Source organism: Sphaeramia orbicularis, unplaced genomic scaffold, assembly GCF_902148855.1.
Source record: "Sphaeramia orbicularis unplaced genomic scaffold, fSphaOr1.1, whole genome shotgun sequence".
NCBI lineage: Eukaryota > Metazoa > Chordata > Actinopteri > Kurtiformes > Apogonidae > Sphaeramia > Sphaeramia orbicularis.
Window position 1 is genome coordinate 69,778 of NW_021941571.1, and position 20,800 is coordinate 90,577.

Sequence of the window (20,800 nt, forward strand, 5' to 3'; positions counted from 1 at the left end):
CTATCCTCATCGTTCTCCTCCTCCCCCCTCCTCCTCCTCTTCCTCCTCTTCCTCCTCCTCCTCCTCCTCCTCCTCCTCCTGCTCCAGTTCTTATTAATAGCATCAATTCCAGACATTTGTTCTGGTTCATGAGAGTGATTTATGGACTGAGCTGAGAGTGGGTCAGCTGGAAGGAAGGAAGGAAGGAAGGAAATAAATGAAAATCATAATCATAATAATAATGTGTGTGTGTGTTCTTTGTGTATCTGTGTGTGTGTACTTTGTGTGTGTGCGTCCTCAGGTGGTACCAGGGACATCGGTTCTGCTCTCACCAGAATGTGTATGCGCCATCGCAGCATCGAGGCCAAACTGCGACACTTCTCCATGTGAGTACATCTGTGAACAGGTGGAGCGGCTGACCCCACGTCTCCACGGCAACCGCCTCCTCCTGGTTCCTCTGCTCACCTCCTGCCGCCACTCGTCCTTTTCCAGACCCTCTGTGTTCTTGTTTTCATCCCTGGACTCCTCCTCCTCCTCTATGACTACTACTATATCTGTAGTTATATCCATGTCTATACCTATAGATATAGATGTAAATACTATATATATATATATATATATATATATATATATATATATATATTATCTATACTATATCTACAGATGAAATGCATCTAATGAAATGATTCATGTTTGTTCACTGTTTATTTCCAGTGTTTTGCTCATTCTATTTTCTTTTTCTCTGTATTGTTCAATTTTATGCCATATTTCAAGTTTTTTTTTGGCATAAAATTGAACAAAACTTGTAAAATAGGAATAAATGAGCAAAATACATGTAGGAAGAGGAAAAAATAACCTCAAAAACTTTGAAATTGGCATAAAATTGAGCAAAATACTGGAAATAAACAGTGAATGAACACTTGAGAGTTTAGAATTGTATTCCATGCATTTCATCTGTAGATATAGATATGGATGTACATATATATACAGATACAGATCATTTTTTCAAGTTTTCATCCTCTTGATTTCCTTGTATTTTGCTCATTTTCTCCTCATTACAATATTTGTTCACTTTTTACACCATATTTTCAAGGTTTTGTGGTTATTGTTTTCCTTCATTTTCTAGTATTGTGCAGTTTATCCTCATTTTTTCTAAAACATTTTCATTTTTTCATTCTACATCTTACTCAGTCAATGCTTTGGGTTTTTTTTTTTAGCATTAAATACAAAACATGTAATGAATGACAAACTCTGCTCATTTTTACAGTATTTTGCTCACTTTCTCCTCATTTTATATTAGTCTTCACTTTTACACCATATTTTAAGGTTTTTGGTTATTTTTTTTCCTCATTTTTTCTAGTATTTTGCACAATTTATCCTCATTTTGGTTAAAAATTTTCATTTTTTCAGTTTAAACACATTTTCATTTTTAGATTTTAACTCAATCGATGCTTTTTGGGGTTTTTTAGGGTTAAAGACGAAACATGTAATGAAATGACAAACTCTGATCATTTTTACTGTATTTTGCTCGTGTTATTTTCAATTTTTCCTCATTTTACACACATTCGTTCACTGTTACACCATATTTCAAGGTTTTGTGTTTTTTTTTCCTAATTTTTTCGGGTATTTCGTACAGTTTTCCTCATTTTTATTCAAATGGTCGGTTTTTCTTGGTTCACCCATTTTCAGTTGTTTCCTGGGTTTGTAACGCAGCGTGTGGTGGTGTCTGTGTTTCAGGGTGTTTCAGGACTGTCTGTTTCAGGGTGTTTCAGGACTGTCTGTGTTTCAGGGTGTTTGTGGACTGTCTGTTTCAGGGTGTTCAGGACTGTCTGTTTCAGGGTGTTTCAGGACTGTCTGTTTCAGGGTGTTTCAGGACTGTCTGTTTCAGGGTGTTTCAGGACTGTCTGTGTTTTCAGGGTGTTTGTGGACTGTCTGTTTCAGGGTGTTTCAGGACTGTCTGTTTCAGGGTGTTTCAGGACTGTCTGTGTCAGGGTGTTCAGGACTGCCTGTTTCAGGGTGTTTGTGGACTGTCTGTTTCAGGGTGTTTGTGGACTGTCTGTTTCAGGGTGTTTCAGGACTGCCTGTTTCAGGGTTTTTGTGGACTGTCTGTTTCAGGGTGTTTCAGGACTGCCTGTTGCAGGGTTTTTGTGGACTGTCTGTTTCAGGGTGTTTCAGGACTGCTGTTTCAGGGTGTTTGTGGACTGTCTGTTTCAGGGTGTTTGTGGACTGCCTGTTTCAGGGTGTTTGTGGACTGTCTGTTTCAGGGTGTTTGTGGACTGTCTGTTTCAGGGTGTTTCAGGACTGTCTGTTTCAGGGTGTTTGTGGACTGTCTGTTTCAGGGTGTTCAGGACTGCCTGTTTCAGGGTGTTTGTGGACTGTCTGTTCAGGGTGTTTCAGGACTGTCTGTTTCAGGGTGTTTGTGGACTGTCTGTTTCAGGGTGTTTCAGGGACTGTCTGTTTCAGGGTGTTTCAGGACTGTCTGTTTCAGGGTGTTTGTGGACTGTGTGTTTCAGGGTGTTTTTTGGACTGTCTGTTTCAGGGTGTTTGTGGACTGTCTGTTTCAGGGTGTTTGTGGACTGTCTGTTTCAGGGTGTTTCAGGACTGTCTGTTTCAGGGTGTTTGTGGACTGTCTGTTTCAGGGTGTTTCAGGACTGTCTGTTTCAGGGTGTTTGTGGGACTGTCTGTTTCAGGGTGTTTGTGGACTGTCTGTTTCAGGGTGTTTCAGGACTGCCTGTTTCAGGGTGTTTGTGGACTGTCTGTTTCAGGGTGTTTCAGGACTGCCTGTTTCAGGGTGTTTGTGGACTGTCTGTTTCAGGGTGTTTCAGGACTGTCTGTTTCAGGGTGTTTCAGGACTGCCTGTTTCAGGGTGTTTCAGGACTGCCTGTTTCAGGGTGTTTGTGGACTGTCTGTTTCAGGGTGTTCAGGACTGTCTGTTTCAGGGTGTTTGTGGACTGTCTGTTTCAGGGTGTTTGTGGACTGTCTTTTTCAGGGTGTTTGTGGACTGTCTGTTTCAAGGTGTTTCAGGACTGTCTGTTTCAGGGTGTTTCAGGACTGTCTGTTTCAGGGTGTTTCAGGAATGCCTGTTTCAGGGTGTTTGTGGACTGTCTGTTTCAGGGTGTTTGTGGACTGTATTTTTCAGGGTGTTTCAGGACTGCCTGTTTCAGGGTGTTTGTGGACTGTCTGTTTCAGGGTGTTTCAGGACTGTCTGTTCAGGGTGTTTGTGGACTGTCTGTTTCAGGGTGTTTCAGGACTGCCTGTTTCAGGGTGTTGTGGACTGTCTGTTTCAGGGGTTTCAGGACTGTCTGTTTCAGGGTGTTTGTGGACTGTCTGTTTCAGGGTGTTTCAGGACTGCCTGTTTCAGGGTGTTTGTGGACTGTCTGTTTCAGGGTGTTTCAGGACTGCCTGTTTCAGGGTGTTTGTGGACTGTCTGTTTCAGGGTGTTTCAGGACTGTCTGTTTAAGGGTGTTTGTGGACTGTCTGTTTCAGGGTGTTTCAGGACTGTCTGTTTCAGGGTGTTTGTGGACTGTCTGTTTCAGGGTGTTTGTGGACTGTCTGTTTCAGGGTGTTTCAGGACTGCCTGTTTCAGGGTGTTTGTGGACTGTCTGTTTCAGGGTGTTTCAGGACTGCCTGTTTCAGGGTGTTTGTGGACTGTCTGTTTCAGGGTGTTTGTGGACTGTCTGTTTCAGGGTGTTTCAGGACTGCCTGTTTCAGGGTGTTTTGTGGACTGTCTGTTTCAGGGTGTTTCAGGACTGTCTGTTTCAGGGTGTTTGTGGACTGTCTGTTTCAGGGTGTTTGTGGACTGTCTGTTTCAGGGTGTTTCAGGACTGTCTGTTTCAGGGTGTTTGTGGACTGTCTGTTCAGGGTGTTTCAGGACTGTCTGTTTCAGGGTGTTTGTGGACTGTCTGTTTCAGGGTGTTTGTGGACTGTCTGTTTCAGGGTGTTTCAGGACTGCCTGTTTCAGGGTGTTTGTGGACTGTCTGTTTCAGGGTGTTTCAGGACTGTCTGTTTCAGGGTGTTTGTGGACTGTCTGTTTCAGGGTGTTTCAGGACTGCCTGTTTCAGGGTGTTTCAGGATCTGCCTGTTTCAGGGTGTTTGTGGACTGTCTGTTTCAGGGTGTTTCAGGACTGTCTGTTTCAGGGTGTTTGTGGACTGTCTGTTTCAGGGTGTTTGTGGACTGTCTTTTTCAGGGTGTTTGTGGACTGTCTGTTTCAAGGTGTTTCAGGACTGTCTGTTTCAGGGTGTTTCAGGACTGTCTGTTTCAGGGTGTTTCAGGACTGCCTGTTTCAGGGTGTTTGTGGACTGTCTGTTTCAGGGTGTTTGTGGACTGTCATTTTCAGGGTGTTTCAGGACTGCCTGTTTCAGGGTGTTTGTGGACTGTCTGTTTCAGGGTGTTTCAGGACTGCCTGTTTCAGGGTGTTTGTGGACTGTCTGTTTTCAGGGTGTTTCAGGACTACCTGTTTCAGGGTGTTTGTGGACTGTCTGTTTCAGGGTGTTTCAGGACTGTCTGTTTCAGGGTGTTTGTGGACTGTCTGTTTCAGGGTGTTTGTGGACTGTCTGTTTCAGGGTGTTTCAGGACTGCCTGTTTCAGGGTGTTTGTGGACTGTCTGTTTCAGGGTGTTTCAGGACTGCCTGTTTCAGGGTGTTTGTGGACTGTCTGTTTCAGGGTGTTTCAGGACTGTCTGTTTCAGGGTGTTTGTGGGACTGTCTGTTTCAGGGTGTTTCAGGACTGCCTGTTTCAGGGTGTTTGTGGACTGTCTGTTTCAGGGTGTTTGTGGACTGTCTGTTTCAGGGTGTTTCAGGACTGCCTGTTTCAGGGTGTTTGTTGACTGTCTGTTTCAGGGTGTTTCAGGACTGCCTGTTTCAGGGTGTTTGTGGACTGTCTGTTTCAGGGTGTTTGTGGACTGTCTGTTCAGGGTGTTTCAGGACTGCCTGTTTCAGGGTGTTTGTGGACTGTCTGTTTCAGGGTGTTTCAGGACTGTCTGTTTCAGGGTGTTTGTGGACTGTCTGTTTCAGGGTGTTCAGGACTGCCTGTTTCAGGGTGTTTGTGGACTGTCTGTTTCAGGGTGTTTGTGGACTATCTGTTTCAAGGTGTTTGTGGACTGTCTGTTTCAGGGTGTTTCAGGACTGCCTGTTTCAGGGTGTTTGTGGACTGTCTGTTCAGGGTGTTTTCAGGACCTTCTGTTTCAGGGTGTTTCAGGACTGCCTGTTTCAGGGTGTTTGTGGACTGTCTTTTACAGGGTGTTTCAGGACTGCCTGTTTCAGGGTGTTTGTGGACTGTCTGTTTCAGGGTGTTTGTGGACTGTCTGTTTCAGGGTGTTTGTGGACTGTCTGTTTCAGGGTGTTTCAGGACTGCCGTTTCAGGGTGTTTGTGGACACTCTGTTTCAGGGTGTTCAGGACGTCTGTTTCAGGGTTTTTGTGGACTGTCTGTTTCAGGGTGTTTGTGGACTGTCTGTTTCAGGGTGTTTCAGGACTGCCTGTTTCAGGGTGTTTGTGGACTGTCTGTTTCAGGGTGTTTCAGGACTGTCTGTTTCAGGGTGTTTGTGGACTGTCTGTTCAGGGTGTTTGTGGACTGTCTGTTTCAGGGTGTTTGTGGACTGTCTGTTTCAGGGTGTTTCAGGACTGCCTGTTTCAGGGTGTTTGTGGACTGTTCTGTTTCAGGGTGTTTCAGGACTGCCTTTTCAGGGTGTTTGTGGACTGTCTGTTTCAGGGTGTTTGTGGACTGTCTGTTTCAGGGTGTTTCAGGACTGCCTGTTTCAGGGTGTTTGTGGACTGTCTGTTTCAGGGTGTTTCAGGACTGTCTGTTTCAGGGTGTTTGTGGACTGTCTGTTTCAGGGATTTTGTGGACTGTCTGTCTTCAGGGTGTTTGTGGACTGTCTGTTTCAGGTGTGTTTGTGGACTGTCTGTTTCAGGGTGTTTCAGGACTGTCTGTTTCAGGGTGGTTGTGGACTGTCTGTTCAGGGTGTTTCAGGACTGCCTGTTTCAGGGTGTTTGTGGACTGTCTGTTCAGGGTGTTGTGGACTGTCTGTTTCAGGGTGTTTCAGGACTGCCTGTTTCAGGGTGTTTGTGGACACTCTGTTTCAGGGTGTTTCAGGACTGTCTGTTTCAGGGTTTTTGTGGACTGTCTGTTTCAGGGTGTTTGTGGACTGTCTGTTTCAGGGTGTTTCAGGACTGTCTGTTTCAGGGTGTTTGTGGACTGTCTGTTTCAGGGTGTTTCAGGACTGTCTGTTTCAGGGTGTTTGTGGACTGTCTGTTTCAGGGTGTTTGTGGACTGTCTGTTCAGGGTGTTTGTGGACTGTCTGTTTCAGGGTGTTTCAGGACTGCCTGTTTCAGGGTGTGTTGTGGACTGTCTGTTTCAGGGTGTTTCAGGACTGCCTTTTTCAGGGTGTTTGTGGACTGTCTGTTTCAGGGTGTTTGTGGACTGTCTGTTTCAGGGTGTTTCAGGGACGCCTGTTTCAGGGTGTTTGGGACTGTCTGTTTCAGGGTGTTTCAGGACTGTCTGTTTCAGGGTGTTTGTGGACTGTCTGTTTCAGGGATTTTGTGGACTGTCTGTTTCAGGGTGTTTGTGGACTGTCCGTTTCAGGGTGTTGTGGACTGTCTGTTTTCAGGGTGTTCAGGACTGTCTGTTTCAGGGTGTTTGTGGACTGTCTGTTTCAGGGTGTTTCAGGACTGCCTGTTTCAGGGTGTTTGTGGACTGTCTGTTTCAGGGTGTTTCAGGACCTTCTGTTTCAGGGTGTTTGTGGACTGTCTGTTTCAGGGTGTTTCAGGACTGTCTGTTTCAGGGTGTTTGTGGACTGTCTGTTTCAGGGTGTTTGTGGACTGTCTGTTTCAGGGTGTTTCAGGACTGTCTGTTTCAGGGTGTTTGTGGACTGTCTGTTTCAGGGTGTTTCAGGACTGCCTGATCAGCCCTCTGCAGGAGCAGATGGAGGAGTGGAAGCGGGTGTCCAGCGCTCTGGACAAAGACCACGCCAAAGGTAGGAAACACGGCGACACCAGCGTCTGTGACGGAACAACCACAGCCACGAAGACTGAGGTCCACTGAGCATGTGCAGACTGAGGATGTCATGAGGCAGAGATGAGAAAATCAGCCACAAAATGAACCAGAACCACCCATACAATCACAGAAATAAGTGAAAAAAACAAAACATAATGAATAAAAACTCAATAACAATAATCAGTAAATGGAAGAAAATAATCAACTAGTTTAACAACAAATTCAAAAACAAATAAAAATGAGCACAAATGAAGAAAATAATCAACAAAATGAACAAAAACTATCAATACAATAAGAAAAATAACTGGAAAAAAAAAACATAATGAGCAAAATAAACTGAATAAAATAATCAGTAAAATGAAGAAAATATTCATTAATTTAACAAGAAATGAACTAAATAATTTAAAAATGAATAGAAATGAGCAAAAATAAAGAAAATAATCAACAAAATGAACCAGACTATCAATACAATAAGAAAATAAGTGACAATTATAAAAGAAAATTAAATAAATAAACATCATTAGTTTCTTGTTAAATTAGTTTAGCATTTTCTTCATTTTACTGATTATTGTTTCTTATTTATTAAGTTTTTTTTTATTATTTAACCTTTTTTGTGTTTTTTTTGGGTTGTTTTTGTCATTGCATTGATAATTTTGTTCATTTTTTTTTTTACCATTTATTTTACAAATTTTGCTTTTTTTTGTTTCTTCATTTTCTTCCTTTTACTGATGATTGTTACTTATTTAGTTTAGTTTTTTTTTTTTCATTATTTAACCTTTTTCCTTTTTTTTTCTTTTTGTCATTGCATTGATCATTTTGGTCCTTTTTTTCCATGTTTTTTAGTAACTTTTGAGGACTTTCTTAAATTTTCTTGGTTTTCTTTGTTTTTCCTCCTGGTTTGACGGTTTTTTTTTTTTCGTTCTTTTTCTTCTTCTTTTTCATCCAGAATATAAAAAAGCTCGTCAGGACATTAAGAAGCGTTCCTCAGATACGCTGAAGCTGCAGAAAAAGGCAAAGAAAGGTTTGGTTTTAATGCGACTTATTCCATTTTCCACCTGTGAGACCAAATATGGACGTTAACATGTGACCTGTTGGCTCTTCTGCTTCTCCATGCCGTCCCATGATGCTTTGCTCTGCTCAGCTGATATGTTCGGTGAGTTTGACACCAAATCTGTCCTCTTTTTTCCATGTTTTTTGTGAATAAAAGCAGTTTTTTATGCATTTGTATTTATTTTCTGATGATGCACAGTCCATTTTTTATACACGATGTGAGCTGAAGTTTCATTATTATTGAATTTTATGCCATGTTTTAGGGGTTTTTGGATTATTTTATTCCTGTTCTTACAAGTATTTTTCACATTTTCTCATTTTTCAAGAGTTTTTCTCATTTTAGACTCAAATATTTTTTTCCCCCCCAATTTTATGCCATATTTCAGTTTTTTTTTTTTTTTTCTTTCCTCTTACATGTGTTTTTTCTCATTTTACTCAAATTTTCAAGAATTTTGCTCATTTTATTCTCATTTTACAAGTGTTTGTTCCATTTTATGCCATATTTCAGAGTTTTTTTTGGTTATTTCTTTCTTCTTACAAGTATTTTTCTCATTTCTTGTCTCATTTTTAAGATTTTTGCTTAATTTTTATGCCACATTTCATATTCTTTGTTTTTTTTCCCCTGTTCTTACAAGTATTTTTTCTCATTTTATTCTCATTTTACAAGTTTTTTTTTTTTTTTTTTCTTTTCCAATTTTATGCCATATTCAGACTTTTTGGGGTAATTTTTTTCCTCTTCTTCTTACAAGTATTTTTCTCATTCTATTCTCATTTTTAGAGAATTTTGCTCATTTTATTCTCATCTCACAAGTTTTTTGTGAAATTTTATGCCATATTCGGGTTTTTGTTGTTGTTGTTGTTGTTGTTTTTTCCCCCTGTTCTTACAATTATATTTTTCTCATTCTATTCTCATTTTTCAAGAATTTTGCTCATTTTATTCTCATTTTACAAGTTTTTGTTCAATTTTATGCCATATTTCAAGGTTTTTTCCTCATTTTACAAGTATTCACAGACTAAACACATCTAATGAAATGATAAACTCTGCTCATTTTCAAGTATTTCTTCACTGTTTTTTTTTTTTTTCCAGTATTTTGCTCATTTTATTCTCATGTTTCAAGTATTTTGATAATTTTCTTTTAGTTTTACATGGATTTGCTCAGTTTTTATATGAAAGTGGTCTGGGTCAGATTTAGGGACCACGTATGAAAGTGGTCTGGGTCAGATTTAGGGACCACATATGAAGTGGTCTGGGTCAGATTTAGGACCACATATGAAAGTGGTCTGGCTCAGATTTAGGACCACATATGAAAGTGGTCTGGGTCAGATTTAGGACCACATATGAAAGTGGTCTGGGTCAGATTTAGGACCACATATGAAAGTGGTCTGGATCAGATTTAGGACCACATATGAAAGTGGTCTGGCTCAGATTTAGGACCACATATGAAAGTGGTCTGGCTCAGATTTAGGACCACATATGAAAGTGGTCTGGCTCAGATTTAGGACCACATATGAACAGTGGTCTGGGTCAGATTTAGGACCACATATGAAAGTGGTCTGGGTCAGATTTAGGACCACATATGAAAGTGGTCTGGCTCAGATTTAGGACCACACTATGAAAGTGGTCTGGCTCAGATTTAGGACCACATATGAAAGTGGTCTGGCTCAGATTTAGGACCACATATGAAAGTGGTCTGGCCAGTCCCTTCCTGTCTGAGCTCCAGTCCTTCCTGTGTGGTTGATGTTGTGTACCTGTTGTGTGTTTGTGTTTGACCGTGCGTTGTGTGCGTCCAGGCCGTGGTGACCTCCAGCCCCAGCTGGACAGCGCCATGCAGGACGTCAGTGACAAATACCTGCTGTTGGAGGAGACAGAGAAGGTGGCGGTGAGAAAGGCACTGGTGGAGGAGAGGAGTCGCTTCTGCTGCTTCGTGTCCATGATGAAGCCGGTGGTGGTCAGTTCAACCTTTAACACCCAGGGTGCATCTGGTCTACACATGTTCTCCACATGTTCTCCTGTATGTTCTCCGCATGTTCTCCACATGTTCTCCTGTATGTTCTCCAAATGTTCTCCACATGTTCTCCTGTATGTTCTCCACATGTTCTCCTGTATGTTCTCCGCATGTTCTCCTGTATGTTCTCCACATGTTCTCCTGTATGTTCTCCACATGTTCTCCTGTATGTTCTCCGCATGTTCTCCACATGTTCTCCTGTATGTTCTCCACATGTTCTCCTGTATGTTCTCCACATGTTCTCTTGTATGTTCTCCACATGTTCTCCTGTATGTTCTCCACATGTTCTCCCGTATGTTCTCCACATGTTCTCTTGTATGTTCATGACTGTGGTTGGTTTAGTTCCCACACAGCAGACACTGGAGCGTCACACACACACTGACACCCAGTGGATGAATCTGGAAGTGCATGTTTTATTTACAGGCCGTCAAAGTCATGTCAGTTCAGGTTCCACATTCAGCCCAAAATGATCTGCAGGAAATAAGAACAGAATAACCCATACGTTTAAAAGGAAAAAGAAAAAAATAAGAATAACCCATAAGTTAAAAAAAGGAAAAAAATAAGAATAACCTATAAGTTTAAAAAAAACCTATAAGTTTTAAAAAAAAGAATAATCTATAATTTAAAAAAAGAATCAATAAATAACCTATAAGTAGAAAAAATCTACAAGTTAAAAAAAAACTAAATGTTTTTAAAAAAGAATAACCTATAAGTTAAAAAAAATCTATAAGTAAAACAAAGAATAATTAACTTAAGTTTAAAAAAACCTCTAAATTCTTCTTCTTCTTCTTCTTCTTCTTCTTCTTCTTCTTCTTATTATTATTATTATTATTATTATTATTATTATCATCAGACTAAACCCGATCAGACTCAGGTGAATGAACCTCTGTTTGGGTCTGAGTCCTGAACTGGTTCTGGTTCTGGTTCTGTTTCAGGAGGAGGAGAGGACCCTTCTGGGGAGATCACCCACCTGCAGACCCTGACCGAGGACCTGAAGACCCTGACCATGGACCCCATAAGCTGCCCCCCTCCAGTGAACAGGTGCCCACGCTCCCTCTGGGTTCAGTGCACTTCTTAACCCTTTCATGCACAGTGGTCCTCCAGTGGACGGTTCTTCTAAAACTGTTGCATATTCATGGGTTTGGTCGTTTTAGTTCCGTATCAGCCGACACATGCATCATCCCAAACACTGACATTCAGACCAGGACTGGAACTGTACTGTTCTAGATCAACCTGATCTGCACTGACATGTCTGAGTGGAAATCAGTTGTTAATTGTTAGACTTTTTTTTTTGCATATTATCTCCATGAAGTGAGTAATAACTAACATTAGAATATGTTCAAATGTGAGAAAACATCAGATTAGCAGCATTAAAAATGTTTGTATTTCATTGTTTTCATATCACTTTCTGATACTGGGCTTTAACACGTTTCTTTACTTCAAAAATATAATGCACAAACATTTTTCTAACTCAATGAAAAAAAAACAAAAAAAACTCAAGTGCATTGTTCTTTTTAGGCCCAAGGAGGAATAAAAACACTCAAGAAAAAAATGTGACTAAACTTTTCATAATTCATGCATGAAAGGGTTAAAGGGTCAACGTGGATCAAAGCGTCCAAACTGGACTCCTTTGACTTCCTGGATGTGTCTGTCTTCCTTCTCATTGGTCGGTTTGTCGTCAGGTGATCGTGGACCTCAAGGGTTCCGACTGCGCCTGGTCCTACCAAACCCCGCCCTCCTCCCCCAGCACCACCGTATCCAGGAAGTCCAGCATGTGCAGGTGGGTTACCACGGCAACAGCAGCTCTGGCTCCTGTTACTGTGTTTGCTGCTGCCTCCTGGTGGTGGAAACTGGAACTGCAGCTTCATTTGTCAACCTTTACCTGGAAACCAGGGCTTAAAGCACAGGGGTCAAACATGCGGCCCGGGGGCCAAATGCAGCCCACCTAAGGGTCCGATCCGGCCCATGGGATGAATTTGTGAAATGCAAAAATTACACTGAAGATATGAACAATCAATGGCGTCAAATCATTTTAATTCAGGTTCCACGTACAGAACAATATGACCTTAAGTGGGTCAGAACCAGCCAAATACTGTTATAATAACTTATAAATAATGACAACTACAAATCTTCTCTTTGTTTTAGTGTAAAAAAGTAAAATTACATGAAAATGTTTACATTTACAAACTATCCTTTTACAAAAAATGTGAATAACCTGAACATGAACAACCTGAAAATGTCCAAGGAGAAGCACAGTACCTGCAGTTTGACCAAAATTCTACCTGTTACTAAATGTTTAGTGTATTTGTAGTTGTAATGTCAGTTGTAACACATGTGTAAATGATAAACTGACAAACTGAGGCAGAATATTAGTAAAATTACACTTGTTTTTCTTAAGACATTTCAAGTTGTTCATGTTTTTCAGATTTTTATGGAAACTTTGTAGATGTAAACATTAGTACTTCCACCAGGAGGTACTGGGATCGCTTTGCTTTGTGTGTTTGTTTGTTTGTTAGCAAGATAACTCAAAAAGTTATGGATGGATTTTCATTAAATTTTCAGTAAATGTTGATACTGGCACAAGGAAGAAATGATTACATTTTGGTTGTGATGGGGGGGGGGGGGGGGGCAGTGATCTGCCTTGGCGGAGGTGTGCGCTCTCTGATTTCTTTTCTTGTTGTTATATAAATGTACGTTCTTGGCTGTTATTATTTGACTGGTCCGGCCCACTGCAGATCATATTCGGGGGAATGTGGAACTGAACTAACATGAATTTGACAGCCCTGGGTCCAAGGGTTCATTTGTTTGTATTTTATTTGACCTTTATTGAAGCAGACTCCTCCAGCTTCGACCTGATGTTTATGGTCCTGTTGGACAAGCTGCTGCTGTTGATGCATTTGTGGATTATTTTCTTGATTCATCAATAGATTTTGGAGCAAAAAAAGTGAAAATGTGAATATTATCATCGTGTTTAGTCACGACCACAAAGATGATCCTTTTAACGTTGTAGAGGAGATGCTATACAGAAAACACAGCTTCTACACAGACTGAGGTCATTTATATGAAACCATCCTCTGATCACCTCCTGTATTTTCAGGTGGTCACCAACAGGCTCCAAAAAGGACTTTTTTGTAAGACTATAGTATGACAAACAAACAAACAAACAAACCAACCAACCCTGATGAAACCCCACCCTCTGCCGTTCCCTGGTAAACATAAAAATAAAAACATAAACCAAATAAAAACAACAGTAATAAAAACTGAATAAAAGACAATGTTTAAAAAACAGTTTAAAGTGGACAGTGTTCTGTGTCTGGTACTGGAGGACCAGGGTTATTGAGTGGGGTTCATATATGGTCATTGTGGGCGTGGTTTGGTCTGTGGCTGTGGGCGGTGCTTCCTCTGGTCGTCTCTGCGGTGGAACTGACTCCGCCCCCTTTGGCATCCTCTCTTTACAGCAGTTCTGAACAGCGTGAACAGCAGCGACTCCCGCTCCAGCGGCTCCCACTGCCACTCCCCTGGCTCCTCCCACTTCAGGTACTGCGCCTCCTCCTCCTCCTCCTCCTCGGCTCCTCCTCAGCACACGCCCCCTCGCCTCTCCTCCGTCTCCTCCCACGACTCGGGTTTCACCTCCAGGACGCCTTCCAGTCCAAGTCCCCGTCACCCATGCCCCCAGAGGTGAGGACACGCCCCCCCCCCCCACACACACACACCAACACACACACTCACTCACCCTATAACTTCCCCTCCTCCTCCTCCTCCTCCTCCTCTTCCTCCTCTTTTATTTCAGTTTTCTTTTTTTTTTTTCTGATCACACAAATCAGTCGACCTGTGTTTTGGTTCAAGCTTTGTCCTCATTGGTCGGTCCTCTGGTCACATGACCAGCTCTGGGTTTATGTCCACATTCATGTTCCTTCGGTTCCACATTCATTCCAATCAGATCCAAAAAAATCACCAACAAATAATGAAAACCACAACATGTGATCTGTTTTACTGCAAATACGTCCAAGTAAATGATGCACATGTTTACATTTAAAACTGTGAATGAACTGACAGGAGACTTTAGATGGTCTGGGTGGGTCTGGTTCAGGGTTGGGTTCAGGTTTTGGGTCCAGGTTTGGGTCCAGGGTCAGGTTCAGGCTTTGGTTCAGGGTTGTGTCCAGGGTTGGGTTCAGGGTCTGGTTCAGGGTCTGGTTCAGGCTTTGGTTCAGGGTTGTGTCCAGGGTCGTGTTCAGGGTCTGGTTCAGGGTTTGGTCCAAGGTTGTGTCCAGGGTTGGGTTCAGGGTCTGGTTCAGGGTCTGGTTCAGGGTTTGGTTCAGGGTCTGGTTCAGGTTTTGGGTCCAGGTTTGGGTCCAGGGTCAGGTTCAGGGTCTGGCTCAGGGTTGGGTTCAGGGTCTGGTTCAGGGTTTGGTCCAGGGTTGGGTTCAGGGTCTGGTTCAGGGTCTGGTTCAGGGTTTGGTTCAGGGTTTGGTTCAGGGTCTGGTTCAGGTTTTGGGTCCAGGTTTGGGTCCAGGGTCAGGTTCAGGGTCTGGCTCAGGGTTGGGTTCAGGGTCTGGTTCAGGGTTTGGTCCAGGGTTGGGTTCAGGGTCTGGTTCAGGGTCTGGTTCAGGGTTTGGTTCAGGGTCTGGTTCAGGTTTTGGGTCCAGGTTTGGGTCCAGGGTCAGGTTCAGGGTCTGGCTCAGGGTTGGGTTCAGGGTCTGGTTCAGGGTTTGGTCCAGGGTCGTGTTCAGGGTCTGGTTCAGGGTTTGGTCCAGGGTTGGGTCCAGGGTTGGATTCAGGGTCAGGTTCAGGGTTAGATTCAGGGTTGGGTTCAGGGTCTGGTTCAGGTTTTGGGTCGAGGTTTGGGTCCAGGGTCAGGTTCAGGGTCTGGCTCAGGGTTGGGTTCAGGGTCTGGTTCAGCGACGGGTTCAGGGTCTGGTTCAGGGTCGGGTTCAGGGTTGGGTTCAGGGTCTGGTTCAGGGTCTGGTTCAGGGTCGGGTTCAGGGTCGGGTTCAGGGTTTGGTTGAGGGTCTGGTTCAGGGTCTGGTTCATCACTCACCTGATGCAGGAGGTCCTTAACTCTGGGGTTCTGTGCAGGACTGGGCCAAACCGGGTCCATATGACCAGCCTGGGGTCAGCGCCAGGAAGAGGAGCAAGGTCAGGAGAGACACTACAGATCCCAGCAGCCACCAGGGCAGTGATGTCACCACGGCGGGGGAGGAGCCATGTAAAGGCAGCCATGATGGGGGCGTCGCCCAGGGTCAGATTACATCAGCTGATGTTTATAATCAAAACTAAATGAACCACGTCCTTCATCCGTTCATCCACTCATCTGCTGTTCTTTATTATTAAATTGTGACTGACCCGGTCCAGACTCAGAACCTGGTTGCTGTTTGTGTTGTTCAGGTTCTGCAGGAGGACCAGGACCCCCACGAGGACCTGGTCCGAGCCCTGACCCGGGGCCTCCAGCTGGACCTTCACGGGTCCAGCAGGGACTCGGTCCAGGGCTCCAGTGGATACAACAGCCAGACCAACACCCCCTGCTGTTCAGAGGACGCCATTACAGCCCAGGGTACGGAACCGACACACATACACCTGTTCATGTGTTCATCTGTTCATGTGTTCATTTGTTCATGTGTTCATGTGTTCATCTGTTCATGTGTTCATTTGTTCATGTGTTCATTTGTTCATGTGTTCATCTGTTCATGTATTTATCTGTTCATCTGTTCATGTGTTTATCTGTTCAGCTGTTCATGTGTTCATGTGTTCATCTGTTCATGTGTTCATCTGTTCATGTGTTCATGTGTTCATCTGTTCATGTGTTCATCTGTTCAGCTGTTCATGTGTTCATCTGTTCATGTGTTCATGTATTTATCTGTTCATATGTTCATCTGTTCGTGTATTTATCTGTTCAGCTGTTCATCTATTCATCTGTTCATGTATTTATCTGTTCAGCTGTTCATGTGTTCATCTGTTCATGTGTTCATGTATTTATCTGTTCATATGTTCATCTGTTCATCTGTTCGTGTATTTATCTGTTCAGCTGTTCATCTGTTCATCTGTTCATGTATTTATCTGTTCAGCTGTTCATGTGTTCATCTGTTCATGTGTTTATCTGTTCAGCTGTTCAGCTGTTCATCTGTTCATGTATTTATCTGTTCATGTGTTCATCTGTTCATGTGTTCATCTGTTCATGTATTTATCTGTTCAGCTGTTCATGTGTTCATGTGTTCATATGTTCATGTATTTATCTGTTCATGTGTTTATCTGTTCAGCTGTTCATGTGTTCATCTGTTCATGTGTTCATGTATTCATCTGTTCATGTGTTCATCTGTTCATGTGTTCATTCATTCATCATGTATTTATCTGTTCAGCTGTTCATGTGTTCATCTGTTCATGTATTTATCTGTTCATCTGTTCATGTATTTATCTGTTCATGTGTTCATGTGTTCATGTGTTTATCTGTTCAGCTGTTCATGTGTTCATCTGTTCATGTGTTTATCTGTTCAGCTGTTCATGTGTTCATCTGTTCATGTGTTCATCTGTTCATGCGTTCATGTATTTATCTGTTCATATGTTCATCTGTTCATGTATTTATCTGTTCAGCTGTTCATGTGTTCATCTGTTCATGTGTTCATTTGTTCATGTGTTCATGTGTTCATGTGTTCATGTGTTCATGTGTTCATGTGTTCATGTGTTCATTTGTTCATGTGTTCATGTGTTCATTTGTTCATGTGTTCATTTGTTCATGTGTTCATGTGTTCATTTGTTCATGTGTTCATGTGTTCATCTGTTCATGTGTTCATGTGTTCATCTGTTCATGTGTTCATCTGTTCATGTGTTCATTCATTCATTTGTTCATTTATTCCTACATCCATTCCTTCATCTATCCATTCATCCGTTCATCCATTCATCCTGGTCTGACTGTTTTTCTCCTCCTCAGTGTCAGACTGTGATTACTTCTCCGTGGGATCTGAACAGGACAGTGATCACCATCTTCATCATCATCATCATCTTCATCATCAGTTTTCGTCAGACTATGACAAATCGTCCACGACGCCGCGGAACAGTGACATCACCCAGTCGTACCGCCGTATGTTCCCGTCCAAACGCCCCACGCCTGCCGCCGGCCCGCCATCCAACTCGTCGGCCGCCGTCACTCCTGGAGTCGCCACCATCCGACGGACTCCGTCGTCCAAACCCCACCTGCGGCGTCCGTCCGGGGGCGTCGGCCTGGGCCCCATCCCCATTAAACCCCCCATGATCCCGGTCAAGACCCCCACGGTGCCTGAGCTCCTCGGTGGTGGAGGGGGTGGGGCCGGGGGCGGCGGCTTCCCCGGCAGGGCGGCGTCAGAGGACCTGCGCCGCACCGCGATCCCCGCTTAGCCTGATGACCGTGCCTCTGTCGCCACTGAGCGGGTCCTGGGAGGGCCAGCAGGGCGAGGGTCCGGACCCGCCCACACCGCCGCCGCCGCAGCCCAGTGGGCGGGCATCGGAGCGGGAGCGCAGGCCCCTCCCCGAGCTCCTGGAGGAGGTGGAGTACGGAGAGGCCGAGGACTATCTGGTGACCATCCGACGAGGCGTCAAACTGAAGAAGACGGCGACCGACGATCCGCTCGGCACCGAGTATCCACTGAAACAGGAAGTCAGAAAAGGTGGAGGGGGAGGGGTCAAACGGCAGCCAATCAGAAAAGAAGGAAATATGACGTGAAAAGAAAAGAAGGCGGAACTTTCTCTGAGTCAGACGAGCGTCGGCGTCCGAGTTCGTCATGAAACATCAGAACAGAAACTTTACATTTTGACCAAAAAGAACAAAATGTAAATGCGACAAATTTCAATACATATTTAATACGTTTTTTCTGTCAAAATCCTTTTTTTTTCACTCACGAACATTCGTTGTCTGTGATTCGGAAAAACGTTGACACGTTTCCACTGAAATTACCGGCGTAAAAAACTTCCCCCTCGACCCCGAACTTTCCTTGAAATAACTTCCTACTGGGGGGCGGACTTTTCCGATTCCTGAATTCATATGGGCGGGGCTATATGCTGAAGAGCTCCGATTGGTTTAATCCAGCGGCATCTTTTCTGTTCAGATCACATGGTTTTATTTATTATGACGTATGCTGGCGTGTTGTATCGGTGTTCATAGCATTATCACGCTTGTTTGGCCTTTAGCTTCTTCTGTTAGCCCCGCCTACTGGACTGTTCTTTTGTTAGCTCCGCCTACTGGACTGTTCTTTTGTTAGCTCTGCCTACTGGACTGTTCTTCTGTTAGCTCCGCCTACTGGACTGTTCTTCTGTTAGCGCCGCCTACTGGACTGTTCTTCTGTTAGCGCCGCCTACTGGACTGTTCTTCTGTTAGCTCCGCCTACTGGACTGTTCTTCTGTTAGCTCCGCCTACTGGACTGTTCTTCTGTTAGCTCCGCCTACTGGACTGTTCTTTTGTTAGCTCCGCCTACTGGACTGGATTCCTGTGACTAAACGTTCCTGGAAATGTTGGTGAAAAAGGAGCAAATTTATTATTTTTTTTACGTCAATATTTTGCAACTTTTCTTCTCAACATATGCAGATTTTACTCCTTTAAGTATTATTGTTTTTTTTCTTCTGATACTTCTCAGATATTTCCCATAAATGTAGCATTAAAATACGATGTATGGAGGACCGAACCTGCCATAATGAAAAATATATACAGAAATATAAAAGTGGTTTGATGAATTAATTCATGTACCGATAAATAGTACCAAAAAAAATTAAAAGGTATTTATTTACTTTAACATTTCATTCCGTACCATTTATTTATTTATTTAGTCCTTATTTATATTTTTCCTTCTTTATTTTTTTATCCCTGCATTTATTTATACACACAGAAATGTATAATAGAGATGCAGGAATAAATAGAGTTTGGAGAAATAAATAGAGAAAAAATGTGAGAGGTGGAATACTGGGGCGGTAAGTATGACTATGAATTTTTAAAAAAATGTCAGATGAAAATAAAATGTAGAAATAAATTTTTAAAAAAGAGATAAAGAAAATGTAAAAAGAAAACAATGCATAAATAAATGCAGAGAAAAAAGTTAAAGAAGGAAAAATATAAATAAGGACAAAAATAATTAAATGCTACAGAAAATAAAATGTTGAAGTAAATAAACGCCTTTTATTTTATTTTTTTTGTATCATGTATTGTCACATGAATTAATATATCAGGACATTTTTATATTTGTGTATATATTTTTTAAATATGGCAGGTTCAGTCCTCCATACAGATGAACGATGGAAAACAGACGAATGATGCTGGTCTGAGATCAGAGCGTCTTCAGGATACGAGAAGGTCAAAGGTCACTGTAGCAGATGACAGTGTATGTAAATAAAGGTTAACGACGACGATAATGATGATGAAGACGAGTGTGTACGTAAATTCTTTGTGTTTTAATGTTTGTTTCCGGTGCCAAAAATGCTGTGTGTTGAATTTTTATTTAATTCAGCTTCTTTTGTTTTTTTTTTTCCTTCTTGTACAAACATAGACTGATAGTTAAACATAGAATAAGGCAGAAAACGCAGCTGTTCGTAAATGTATGAGTCGCATATTTACAACACGTGTGGAACTTTAGCTTTTAGTTGAACCATTAGATGAATGTGCATGTGGTTCCAAAGGTTCCAAAGGTTCCGCTGGTGAATGTGTTCTAAATAAAGTCCATCATGTTCAGACGTTCATGATCATTATTTATGTCCTGTCCCCTTTGCAAAACCCCAAAAATGTAACAACTGTAGAGGACAACGAAGCCTTAACAAAAGCATACACTGTAAAAAAAAAAAAAAATCTGTTATTTAACAGAATTTTCACTGTTTATTTCACAGGTTTTTCCTGTATTTTTAAGATACAGGAAAATACCAATGAAATGACAAAAACAGACTGTGATTTTACATGTCAGATGTAAAATAACATGAAAAAACTGTAACTGTGAATAAACAAAAAATTTCAATTTTTTAAAAGAATTTTTTTCTTTTTTCACAGAAAAATAGTTGAAATAAATTTGCAAATGTATCATAATTTCACAAATATTTCTTTTCTATTTGTGAGATTAAACTGTTAATTTAAAGTTTAATACCGTAAAAAAAGAAAAAAAAAACAGATAAAATTGACAGTTAACGGTAACAGAAGTATTAGTTCTGTCAGTTGAACCAGACTTGTTTGTTAATTGACAAATATCTTGTGTAATTACAGGAGGTTTCACAACCAAAATGTTGAATAAATGTATTTTTGTGAATGTAGAACATGTATAAGCACTGATAAACTGTCCAAATACAGTTTTTATCAGTGGATTGGACAACTGAGTCTCACTGAAAACTATTTATATATATATATTTATATACACACACACATACAGGGTGGGGAAGCCAAATGTACACTGAACATTTAGTTGTTTTTTCTCAGCAGACACTACGTCAGTTGTTTTGAACCCAAACATATACTGATGTCATAATCATACCTAACACTATTATCCATACCTTTTCACAAACTTTTGCCCATATGAGTAATCAGGAAAGCAAACGTCAAACAGTGTGTGATTTGCTGAATGCACTCGTCACACCAAAGGAGATTTCAAAAATAGTTGGAGTGTCCATAAAGACTGTTTATAATGGAAAGAAGAGAATGACTATGAGCAAAACTATTACCAGAAAGTCTGGAAGATACTATTAAAGAAGAATGGGAGAAGTTGTCACCCCCAATATTTGAGGAACACTTGCACAAGTTTCAGGAAGCGTGTGAAGGCAGTTATTGAGAAAGAAGGAGGA

General features: G+C 42.0%; 1 pseudogene; it reads left to right on the top strand.

Moving 5' to 3' along the window:
* Window positions 1-231: 231 nt before the first annotated feature.
* LOC115416174 (protein MTSS 1-like) lies at window positions 232-19,050 on the top strand (annotated as a pseudogene).
* The last annotated feature ends 1,750 nt before the right edge of the window (window positions 19,051-20,800 follow it).